Raw genomic sequence first — 12,020 nt, 5'->3', positions numbered from 1 at the left:
CTATCGCGAGAAGAAGAAGAAGAAGAAGAAAGAGAAGGACAAAATCCTTAAAAGAAAGGCTAAAATAGAAGAAGAAGAGGAAGAGGAAACCGGTGAAAATGAATAAGTTGGTAAAGAGGAAGAGCAATCTGTGTTGAAAACCGTGTTTTCGAAAACACGGGGTTCCCGGAACCGCAGGATCCCGATTCGTCTGCGTAGGTAATCCGCTCCGTGGATTATCCAAAGAGCGGAAAGTCACGAGCTGAAATTCTGGCTAAAAACGACGGAACGGCGCGCGAAAGAGAAACAGAGATAGAGCAATCACGCGGCCATTGGAAGCGCACGTATACCCCCGGAGGTATCCGTACACGGCCATTTAAACTCCCTCGCTTAAATACGATAAAAAGTCCCGAATACCTGGAAAACGAGTAATAGAGGAGAAGAAGAGGAAGGGAGAAGGAGAGTCCCGACGCATTATCCCAATTACACGTACGAGCGCTAATCGTCGACATGAGCCGAGCAAGGGGCGCCTCTACCGGGACATTAACATTCCGAAAAACCGGTGATTCTCGCCGACGGTACCATCGACTCCGGGAGACCTCTATAACTACGAGAGATGCACACCGTCCCTCTACGCTGTATATACGAGCGCTAGTTGCTGGCATAAGAGCTGCTCAGCTGGCTATTAAGGGCTGCGTGGTGGCCCGAGGCCGGAATTAGCATACCCTCGAACCGAACTCCACCTCCGCACCGATATCTCGGCTGCACGAGGAGGAATATAACTTAAGTTCAAGCGGATATTATGCCACCATTCTTCCCTTCCCCCCTGTAATCCGGGCCTCCCCTGACCATCCCTTTTATAACCATATAGGTGGGTGCATCGACTGGACCCCTGAGTGAACAGGCGATAGAACGAAGAAGAAGATAGGCAGAAGAGGGAGGATATAGCCGGGGCCTAAGAAGAAGAACCCCTCGACACACGGAGGTCCTCTTCCCTTATCGACGACCATCTCTTTTAATTGTAATTATATGCGGCCTCGGACCAGATAAGAATCGAACGAAAGAAGTCGGGCTCAATGAGTCCTGGTTCCAGACCCACCCAAGCGCGTGCCGTTTACGCCCAGGAATCGACAGGGTTACAACCTGATCTCCGTAACTCTGAATCAACTTACTAGCGCGATTCCATTAAAACGAATCGTTTTAATGGAAGCCATTAGAAAGGAAGAATCGTTGATGTAGCGACGAGCAATTATCCCTCTTAAGTGATACTGATATATGCGTGTGTGTGTGTGTGTATATATATATATATATATAGTAGGTATTGGTTTAACCCGTTTGGTTCCAAATTATGTTATCGTTGTCTTTTTATCGCAATTTTTGTTCCGAATGGTTAAAATCCGTTCAAACGGCACGTATTGAGCTATATAAATATTTTTCACAAATACGATACACAATACACCTATGTATAATATACGATACACGATATAACGATACTTACGAGTAACGATGGTTCTAGAAATATCAATCTCATATAGAAGCCATGAAATAACGAATATTTTATAATATACCTCCTAGTCGTACGGTCGAGAAACTTTCCAAGTTAAAAAAATTAAACGTCTAAAATCAACCTGTAGACCGCGGGTCTACATTTATCGAAACCGATTTATTCCCTTTCCGCGAATTCTATTGGCCGGTTACGTTCTTTTGCCTATAATCCCTGAAACACCCTGTATTTCCGTTTCTCGGTTGTTCAGCGATTATCGGTCGATATTTAGGATGAAAATAGGGATTTAAACGAAATACGCGTTTCGCTGGCAAAATGCGGCGACGAAAAATTAAACGAACGTACAATCAAAACGAAGAGCAAGGCCGCAGGCGACGAATCACCGTGGCGCCGAGATTCGGGCATATTAAATCATAGCGTAACATCCTTAAAGAGGTGTATCGCGGCGTTCGATTTATTTTCGTAATCCATCGATTCCGCCACGCCGTTCGATAGCCGTATTCTCTGCTGGCTGTAATCATCCCACTAAGCGGACTATCATTAGGGGCAACATTCGCGTGTAGCAGACGTTGTAATAAGAGCACCGAATCATCCCGCTGACCATTTAAACGCGTTTCCCGCGTTCCAGTCATCGTGCGCGCGTGCACATTCCGTGAAGCGGAGAGAAAGAAAAAGATTAACGTGTAATATTTAAATCGTTGCACGATACGGAAATACCGTTTCGAGATGAGTAGCTCTAATACCTGAGTCGCCCGAAGCCAATACCGATCAAAGTTTGACCGGAGACCAACTACTTGGTTGATGCAGCTAAAGTTTGAGCGAAGGAGCTACTTGAAACGTTCTGTATTAATACGAGTTAACCGTCATAATATGCCGTAACACAAAATTTCATTCGTAAAAATTTCTACCACGAACTTACGATACGACCGACGTCAGAGTTTAGTTGGAAAACGATGTAAAATCTACTTTGTAAAAGTTCCGCGAAAATATTTAGAAGAAAAGCAACGTGGATTACGGTGTAACTGGATAAACTAGTTGTACAGAATCCTCCGTATTACAAGATAAACGCTACGATATAGAATCGAATTTCGACAAATTTCGTCTAAATACTTAGAACAGGATCCACGTGACAAATTTTTGATCGTCGCGCGGACGATTTCGAACCAGCACGAAGCATCGTCAAGGACGGTCGATAGGCCGATAGATTTTATTACGACCGCCACGTCCAGTCGTATCTCCCGCGGCAGAAAATTCTTTTATAGCGCTTTTTCCGCGAGATAGGAAACCGGATACGATTAATCCGAGCCCGCCGGGCCTCGATGATATTATGGCTGATAATTGGTCGTTCAGGTATCTCTGGAACACGCGAGAGAAAGAAAGAAAGAGATGGACAAAGGAGAGAATGGAGAGGCAAAGGATGGACACGGAGGCGGCGGGGTGGTTAACCAGCGAGATAACACGGCGCAACTCGGCCTCGACCAACCCATAACTAAGCTACGCCTTATTTAAGGCATTATAAGGGCCCTAATTAATACAATGTAGGGGTAGGCGAGATTTTTTTACGAGGCCGCGAGGTTTTATCGCCAATTAAGCCACGGTGCGCTACGGAACCGGCTGCGGAATGTAAGTAGAGAGAACTGGAGAGAGGCTCCAGGCCGAAAGCGGGACGAGGAAGAGGAGGGAAAATTAAAAAAGAAAGAAGGGACAGGAAGATCGTATGGCTAAATGTTTCCCTATAACGCTGTAAAACGATCGGAAGGTATTTAAGCGATACTTTCAGTGGCTTCATATCGATGTTTTACGCTCTTTCCTCGAATTCGTTTATAGTAGCGCTTGTAATTACTCGAATGATCCAGATATTGCAATGTAATATCAAAATGTATAGGCAGAAGTAACGATTATTTCTAAAATAAACAAACCTAAAGAATAATTTCAGAGAAGATCAAAATAGAAAGCAGCTTAAACTTTGGAATTAATATTTTCATTCTACAATTAGATATTTACAAATTTCATTTCAAATATTCACCGAGTAATATTTCCAAAAATTTAACGAACGATCGACGTTAAACGAAATTAATGTTGTAATTCAAGAGCAAAAAATTCTAGCTAAGCGTGATATTAAAATCAACGAACGCTTACTCGTCGTACAAAAGGAAGAAGAAAATATAAGACGTTTCAGATATTTCAGAAATATTTTAAATGACTCACCGACTGGAAACGTCGAAGACGATCTGGCCTCCGAGGAAGCAATGTTCTCGACGGTAATACTCGAAAAAGAAACATCCGTTGCAATTTAATCCACTTTCCGTTGCATTTCCCGCACCAGCTTCGGTTCTAATCGAAGGCTCGCCGATTCTATCGTGGAATTGATTTCCTTCTCATCTGAATATAATTTTCCCCGGACGATCACGGCCGCCGAGGATAATGACGGAGTTACGCCGTAACACCTCCGAGGCATCTCTCTCCCTTTCTTTTTCTTCTTTTATATACATACATAACGTATATGCATTGTGCTCTGCACAGAGAATGTTCAAGCGTACCGTAAACCAGAATTGTACACCATACACGCCATAGAACTGGCCTGTGTTTATATCAGTGTTCGTACACTCGTATACTGGAACAATAAACTATCATGCTCCACTGACTACTCGAGGTGAGCCTCGAAATTTGACAGACATGACTGTAACGAATTGTAAGATACGCCGCGCTGTTACAATCGAAAGAGATTCGGTGGACAGTTTGTAACATTGCAATTTGCTGCGTGTCGTTGAGACATGTAGTCCATACCTATTCGATCCTAAAATGAAATAAAAAAATGGTTTTGTAGTATAGAGTCAAAATTTAAAACGAGCAAAATATATGACTTATTACTCGTACCTTTTTTTCTCTACCTTCACGTGCGTTGTAGGAAAGCTACAAAATCTTGACTCTCACCATCCAAGTCTTCTTCGCTCTTAACACGTTCGTTGCTATCATCGAACCATTATCGATGTACAACAGCTATAAAAAAAAAACAAAAAGAATCTCTTACCCATCATATTACCCCCTAGCGATCATCGTAAGAAAGTTTGAAAATTCGACTCTCTAAAGCCTTCTTTACCCTTGACCGACAAAGAGGATAAAGAATCGGTTAACGATGCAACAAATTTCGAAATTATTCTACTACGAGAAACGAGAAATAAACTTATCGCGTTCTCTCGTCGCGTTACTCGCGTACATACGATCGTCGTGAGAAAGCTTCAGAGACCTAACCACCGAACGCTTCTCCACCCTGAAACAACAAAGTGGCATCTCGCGGCGCGTAACCCTTGCCGTTCGTCCCCACTGTCCATCGTAATCGACGTTTCGGATTCTTTACGGAACAACGGACCGTTCTACCAAGATTTATCGGCCGTTCGATCGTATTTCATTACTCGGCTGACCCTCATTGTCCGGCGTGCGCGACATATTTCCATCGGGCTGTAAACGGTCGAAGGAGCCGCGCGGCGACCGCACATTTCGTTCGGTTAGCCTCGTGGCTAATTCCCGAACGTCCGGCCGTGGACGAAGTGCATAAATAACCGGGCAATCGTGGGTGACGAGTTTTCGCGTCGCGTACGACGAGCTTAAATCTCCCCGGGGCCCAAAGTGACGCCTCGTAATGCGGGGTTTGCTCCGTTCGAACGACGACACAAGCGCATCGACGTTACGGTCCCGCATTGGCAGGCGTTTGAAATACACTCGGCTGAATTATGAACCGTAAAAACAAGTATAGCGGCCGGAACGAAACTCCGTAGGGCTTTAACCCGACTGGTAACCGTAGGCCGTAGGTAACCGTATTCACCCTCGCCAAGGGTTATTACTGTGCGTGACTCGGTGTGGTCTGCGGTCCAAACACCTCGCCAGGATGCCTTCTGCAACGTAGAATAACAGAAAGAGAGGCGAACACGGTTAGGAAATGGGAAAGAGAGAGAATAGAACGAGGCGAACACGAGCGTAGACGAAAGAAGAAACGGAACGCGTGGTGGACGACGGAACCACCTCTGGTCGCGAATTCGAGTGGCAAGCGCGCCTCGTTAACAGCTCGTCTCGTTTCGAATACGAATGGGATACCGCCAGTAATTTCTTCAGGGTTAGTCTTCTTTATGTAAGCGAGCATTGTTCTCTTCGTGAGAGGATTTTCGGCTTAGATGTTGGGTCATGCGTGTGGTAAAGATGGAACGTTTGGAATAACGTTATTTCATACCTTATGGCATACATTTTTTTACGGTTCAGCGATCGAAACTTGCTCGATAACTCAACAAATAAAATTAATAAGTTACCAGCTGTACCGCGTTTATCGGTTTCTGCAAGGAATCACCTGTGTAGGAATAACAATATCTACTAGTTTCCAACCAAGCCTCGCATTTCCACCTTCGAGAATATATCTCCACGTCTAAAAATTAATAGTTAATAATCAGCGATAAATGAATTGGTAAACCTTAAACCATCCAAGCATTTAATACCCGCAATTCTTGCGCCTATCGAAACATCCATTCTGCCATTTTGTTCGCTCAAAATCAATAAACATCTGCGGTTTCAAAAATCCCTTCAGAACGCTATAAACAACACGACGTAACGATACATCCATTAAAGATCTCAGTGGACACACGATCCCCGAGGTGCCTTAGAATCGAAACACAATGAAAACAGGAATGACCACCTGGTAACGAGACAAAGAGAGGCGTAAAAAAAAAGGAAGAAAAAGGCGAAAAGACTCGAAGGTTAAGTACCAATCGAAATAGCCTTACGCGCGTCGTTCGAGGAAGGTTGGAGGCGGCAAGGGCATCGGCTGTTCAAGGATTGGAACGCGAACCGTGTCAAGTATCCTTCGACGTGGAGGTGTGGTGACCAGAAGAAACGAAAGGCATCGGGTCTCGAGGATGAAGAAGAAGAAAAGGAGATGGACATTAGCGTAATGACGTCCAGAGTGAGGCGTAATGACACCAGGGTCATCGAGCGATACTGCAGTGGATCATACGGCGAGGTCGTGATGGCGAGGTCGTTCCCTCCACCTGAACCACCTCGAACGCCACCACCATCACCACCACCACGCTCTTTCTCTCTCTAGCTTCCTCTCTCCCTCTCCTCTCCTGCTTATTCTTCCTCCACCACCTCCTCCTCCTCCTCCTACTTCTACCTGACTCCTACAGCTCCTCTTTTCCTCCTCGTATTCGCAAATGCGCCCGCGGAATGAGCCGGCTCGGCCCCGACTTGCCCGCCAATAATAATTCTTACCGGATTCAATTTGAATAATGCCGCGTGCGGTTTCCATCGGCATGCCCGAGCACGCCTTATTATCTCACGTACCAACTCGCCTACTCGATATCCATCGATGGTAGGTATATCCCCCTCCTCGCCCCAGCCACCATTATATTTTTCCCCTCTACATCCACCGACACAGAGAGGATCTTTTCCCTCGATCCTCTTCCATCTCGGATCGCTCTTTCGTTCCTTCTTCGTTCCTTCTTCGCCCCTTCTTCGTCCCTTCTTCCTTCCTTCTTCCCCTCTCGGCCCCATTCCGCTAGTTCGCGCGAGTACCTTGCCGATGGTTACAATTCTAGGATTTATCTCTCCTTTATCCTTTCATTCCTGTCTCTTGGTTAATGTCGTCGCGCTCTTTTCTGCCCCCTTCGCCGCGGCCTCAACGCCGTGTTGCTCTCGCCTCGTTTTATAGAAATCCGCCAGGAAAAGGAGTACGTTTGAAATACACGGTGGCTCGATCCAAGTATCGAAGGATAAGAGAAGAGAAGGAAAGAGAAGAAGGAAATAAGGGGCGAAAGATCGCGGAGGTATAAAGTGTTTATACTCCGGAATCGCCCTGCTGGAATCGATTTCCAGTCGATCCCCGAGTCTGACCCTTTCCAACAACGATCGATACATATGTACGTCTATCCCCGAAGATTAATGCGATATTGCGCCAACTTTCGTCACGTGGAATTACAATCCCCATCCCCTTCTAGCAAATTAACCCATACTTTACCGTCCTCGTTTTTTCCTTCTTCGTTTCAGCTACCGATCTCCCTACTTGTTTTATCAAAATTACTCGCGCCTCTTCAAACCTCCAGCAATTTCTACTTGTTCTCTCTCTCTCTGTTTCTTCCGAACAGTCTCCTCGGTCTCGCTCTTCCGTCTATCTGCTTCGTTTTCGCGCTTTCGATCTTCTTCGTTCGAGAAGATACATCGGATCCGCGTTAGAGATCCTCGCGACGAAAATTCCCAGGCCATCGGTAGTACTCTTCCTCGTATATGCCATATCGAAGACGGTATGTGCGCCGTCACGGTCCACGGAATAGTCTGTTTTCCTCTTTCTTTCGCCAGTCTGTTCCATCTTGTCGAAGAAATCAACTATACCAACCAAGTGACGACAGATCCTCTTCGCGAGCTCCGACTTTCGACTGACACGTTCAAAGAGTCGATGCACTTATTGTCACGCGTTCTCTTGCCCGTGACTTCGAGTCACGGTTGCCGCTTCTTTGGTCTCGTCAGCTTCACGCCATTTGCAAATTCGTGACACACGTTCCGACCAACGTCTGACTTAACGAGCCTTGTTCTAAGATAATTTGCGCCTGAAATAAGCAATAGATATGGAAATTACAGCGACAGGTTGTTACCCTCGTGTAGTTTTTCATCGTTCGATCAGAAAATTGATAGCGAAGTAAGATGAATTCAATTTTGATTACGGCTTCTTTTCTTCCGAGTATTTTAAACGGAGATTAATGCCAAATATCGTCTTGTTGAATCACGTTCGGTTTGCAATAACAGAAATACAAACATCACATCGTACGATATTGATTTCAAGACAAATGTCAAAAATAAAAAAATGGAACGGTGAAATACCGTCGACTCACACGGTTGATATCTGGTACTGTTATTCGATAGAACGGTAGACAGATATATGTAGAACAAAGTTATAGCGAAAAGCATTATTTAATAAAATTGGTTGACAAAAATTGGATCTAAAAATATTCATTGAATGCCGATACACATTTTTAAAAAAATAGATGAAATGTAAAATAAATGTCGAAAAGTATTGCCTGATATTCTCTTTCTTAAAGTCGCTGCAACTAATTTATCGCTATTTCGACAATGAACAGCTGAAAGCAACGTCACAACATTTTTCATACCGTGGTTAGAGTTTCGTGCTCTAACTTCGTAGACTGCCGTCCCTTTTCTCGCTCGTCGACATAATGTCCTTTCAACCCCCTTTTAAAACCCCTAAGCAGTAACAGTTACAATGTGATAGGGAGCTCTCTAGCCTCATCGACTTCGACATTTCAGTCAGAGAGAAAACTGTACGTGACTGCCATTACCAAGGAACCATCTTCGTCAAAATGCTTCGCGTTTATTTTTAAAGTTGCTTTTTTTGATAAAAAAAAAAATACACGTTGTAGATTACTCCTTAAGTATGTGATAAAATTGTTAACAATATCGTAATTATCATTATTATCTTAACACTTATATTATAATTTTAAAGCTATAAATATCTTGCTACCGATTCTAAGCTTGAATCCATTTTACAAAAACGAATCCATTAACGAATATATCGTATTCCTGATCTAAACATTCGGAAATGTCAAACGATGCGCGCTAATAAACTATATTTATTAGGAGATTCGCAGGATGACGATCTGATGGACGCCAATCGCACAGTTATCGATTACCTGTCGCCAGAATCAAATAGGAGATTGAGCGGACTTGTGGTTTGAAAGAAAAACCACTGTAGCATATGTGTCCCGTAGGGGTGCTTTTTATCGGAACCATTATAAAGGTTTTCAGAAAGTTTTCGACAGCCTACCCCAGCAACATCCACCGCCTGAGAAATACATTGAATGTAGGGTTGCCACAACAAAACCGTTTACTTAAATCTACGAACAAAATACTTAAAACTACTATCGGTTACGCGTTAAATAAAGAAATGAAAATAACGCTCGATAAAATGTTTATCTATCGTCGACTATGATAAAATCTATATTGAATTGTTTAGTTCTGAATTTTCAAATCAAGAAAGTGCGACTAATAGGCGTAAATACAATGTTGGAAAGCTCTTCTTTCGTGCTTTCACTGACTTTTGAAATAGTCAGATTCCAAAGGCAAATCTTAACGACGTTTAATCATTAATAACGCGACTTCTTTCATGCTATTACTCATCGCACAAGCCTATAATCAAAATACAAACGCCCAACAAACATCCCAGCGAACCTAATGTCCAAATTAAACAAAATCTGTTTATCATTACGATGTTCTCGGTGTCATCTGCTCGAGGGACATAAATACAAGCTGCGGGGATGACTCGGCTGCGCGCATCCGCCGCCTCTCTCAATCTAAAGCTCGTCGGGGGAAATTAAAACGGCCCGCAATCATTCAACAAAATGCCTCTACCTGGTTTTATTGGTCGAAAAAGCGGGATCTACGTGGAGAAAGGGAAATAAAGGGAGAAAAGAAAGAGAGAGTTGCTCGTCCGGAGCTCTGCTCCTTTCGCTGTTTGGCTGTTTGCGATTCAATACGACAGAAACATCGGGCCCTGGCGAGTCGCCGAAAGGAAAAAGACAAAACGAGCCGACATCGGGGGCCGCAGCAGGCTCCACCGCGAGGTAAATCGAGAAGCTGCGCCGCTAGCTGCGAGTCGAGGAGCCGTCCGGGTGCGGACGACCAAGAGGACTCATGATTCAGTTAGGAGGTTTGAGGTTTGAGGTCTGGCCGTCATTATGTCGCCTGCCGCCGTAGCTGGCGGCTTGTCTGACGAAGAACGCCGAGGTGGCGGCGGTGAAGGAGAATGGAGAGGCAAAAGGAGGTGGGGAAGACCTGTGGTAGCGGATCAAGAAGGTGGAGAACGAAGCAACAGCGGCTGAAAGAACAAGAGAAGGAGGAGGAGGAGGTGGAGGTAAACCGAGGAGGGAAGAGGACAAAAACGAGGCATTAGCGCTACCCGTGCTACCGTGTGTTCCATGGTCTGGCTGACCGCCCGCTGATGCCCATTTCTACTTACCAAATTAGCATTATTACCCGGCACGGACGCAAAAATGCAATCAATGTGTATATCCGTCGGTACGTATGTAGAATCGAAAAAAGAAGGTGCCGACCCCCGTCGGACGTCGATGTACCCGCCGCGAACCAGTGTTAACGACCCTGATCCTCACCGTCCCCGAAGACGTACGAGTGTACCTGCGCTCGGGCATCGGTTAGCACCTTCGATGCTTTATACGCGCCACGATTCCCAAAACTTCTTTTTCCCAGGTTTGCTGATTGAACGGCCTGAAAAACAGGATTACCTTAAGATTGGCCATGTCTCGTGTAGAGTACCAGCCACGCACCAAATAAATCTCGAAAACTCGATCGTTATGAAGGGGCGGGAACGTTTTACGTATTACGACTACGTAAGTAAGAGAGAAAAAGATAGAAGGGAAACTTGAGTGATTCTACACGAAGACTACAGATGAAAAAGACGATAAGACACATTTTCTGTTTTTCACGGGCAAGCAGTTCTTGCGGCAAAATTTTGGTTTACAGCCTATTTACAAGATTCTCTTTATATTACATTTTGAAGCTAAATAAGTTTGTACATCGCGAAAAGATGATATAAACAATAAAGGATTCTAAGGAGAATTTACAAAAAAAAAGTATTTCTGATCGTCATTTTTCTATACGTTTCAATTCATACAGTTGGTCGGTCTTCTAAAAGACTCGGTGAGGAAAGAGAAACGCTTTGCTCGCTTGAGGGATGAACTGACGAGCAGTGTTTAAAAAACGCGATTAGGCGTGATTTATAACGGTTGTTGATGCCCAACGAAATTTTAAAGACCTTTTCCATGAGATACGTTTTCGAAAAATTATGCAGCGCCACTTCAAAGAAATCGACGTACATCGGCTACGCGGCTGAGTTTTCGAGCTAGGTACCTCATCCGCTCGTTTAATATGCATACTACCCGAATTTTATGTGTATCAGTCAAGTCTCGCTTTTACATAAATATTTACATCAGGACACACCTCGTCGATTTTAATGACCTTGACATATGTTGCCATTCGCCGCTGTACGGTCTTAGTTTCCGAGAAATTCATATATGCCTTCAATTAGATCAGTTTCCATTACATTTTATTCTGGCATCTCAGGTGGCCACATTTTTATACAGCCCAACCTAAATTCAATTGATCGATGTTAATCGTCTTTAATATAAATAAAAAAAGATGAATAAATATCGCTAGAATGACTCAATTTTTATTTCATGCAATCTAGTAAACGTATCGTAAGTTTGATTACTATTTTATTTATTATTATTTATGTATATCTTAGCATTTTGTTCAGTTCTTTGGCGTTCCTAACTATCTAAACTTTGATGAAAGTCTGGTTCGAACAAACGAGCTAATGTTCCTTTGACTGCATAATTAAATCTTAAACTATTCAAAAAAAAGTATTAAATTCGAAACTTAATTCTAACCTATTCATACGTTATCTAATTCTTTTTCTCGTTGGTCCAACTTGAAGGATAAATACACTGAAAAAGTATAGGAAGTTAACCGA

This window comes from Bombus bifarius, unplaced genomic scaffold (assembly GCF_011952205.1).
Source record: "Bombus bifarius isolate JDL3187 unplaced genomic scaffold, Bbif_JDL3187 scf7180000007970, whole genome shotgun sequence".
NCBI classification, from domain to species: domain Eukaryota; kingdom Metazoa; phylum Arthropoda; class Insecta; order Hymenoptera; family Apidae; genus Bombus; species Bombus bifarius.
This window is presented reverse-complemented; position numbering follows the sequence as displayed.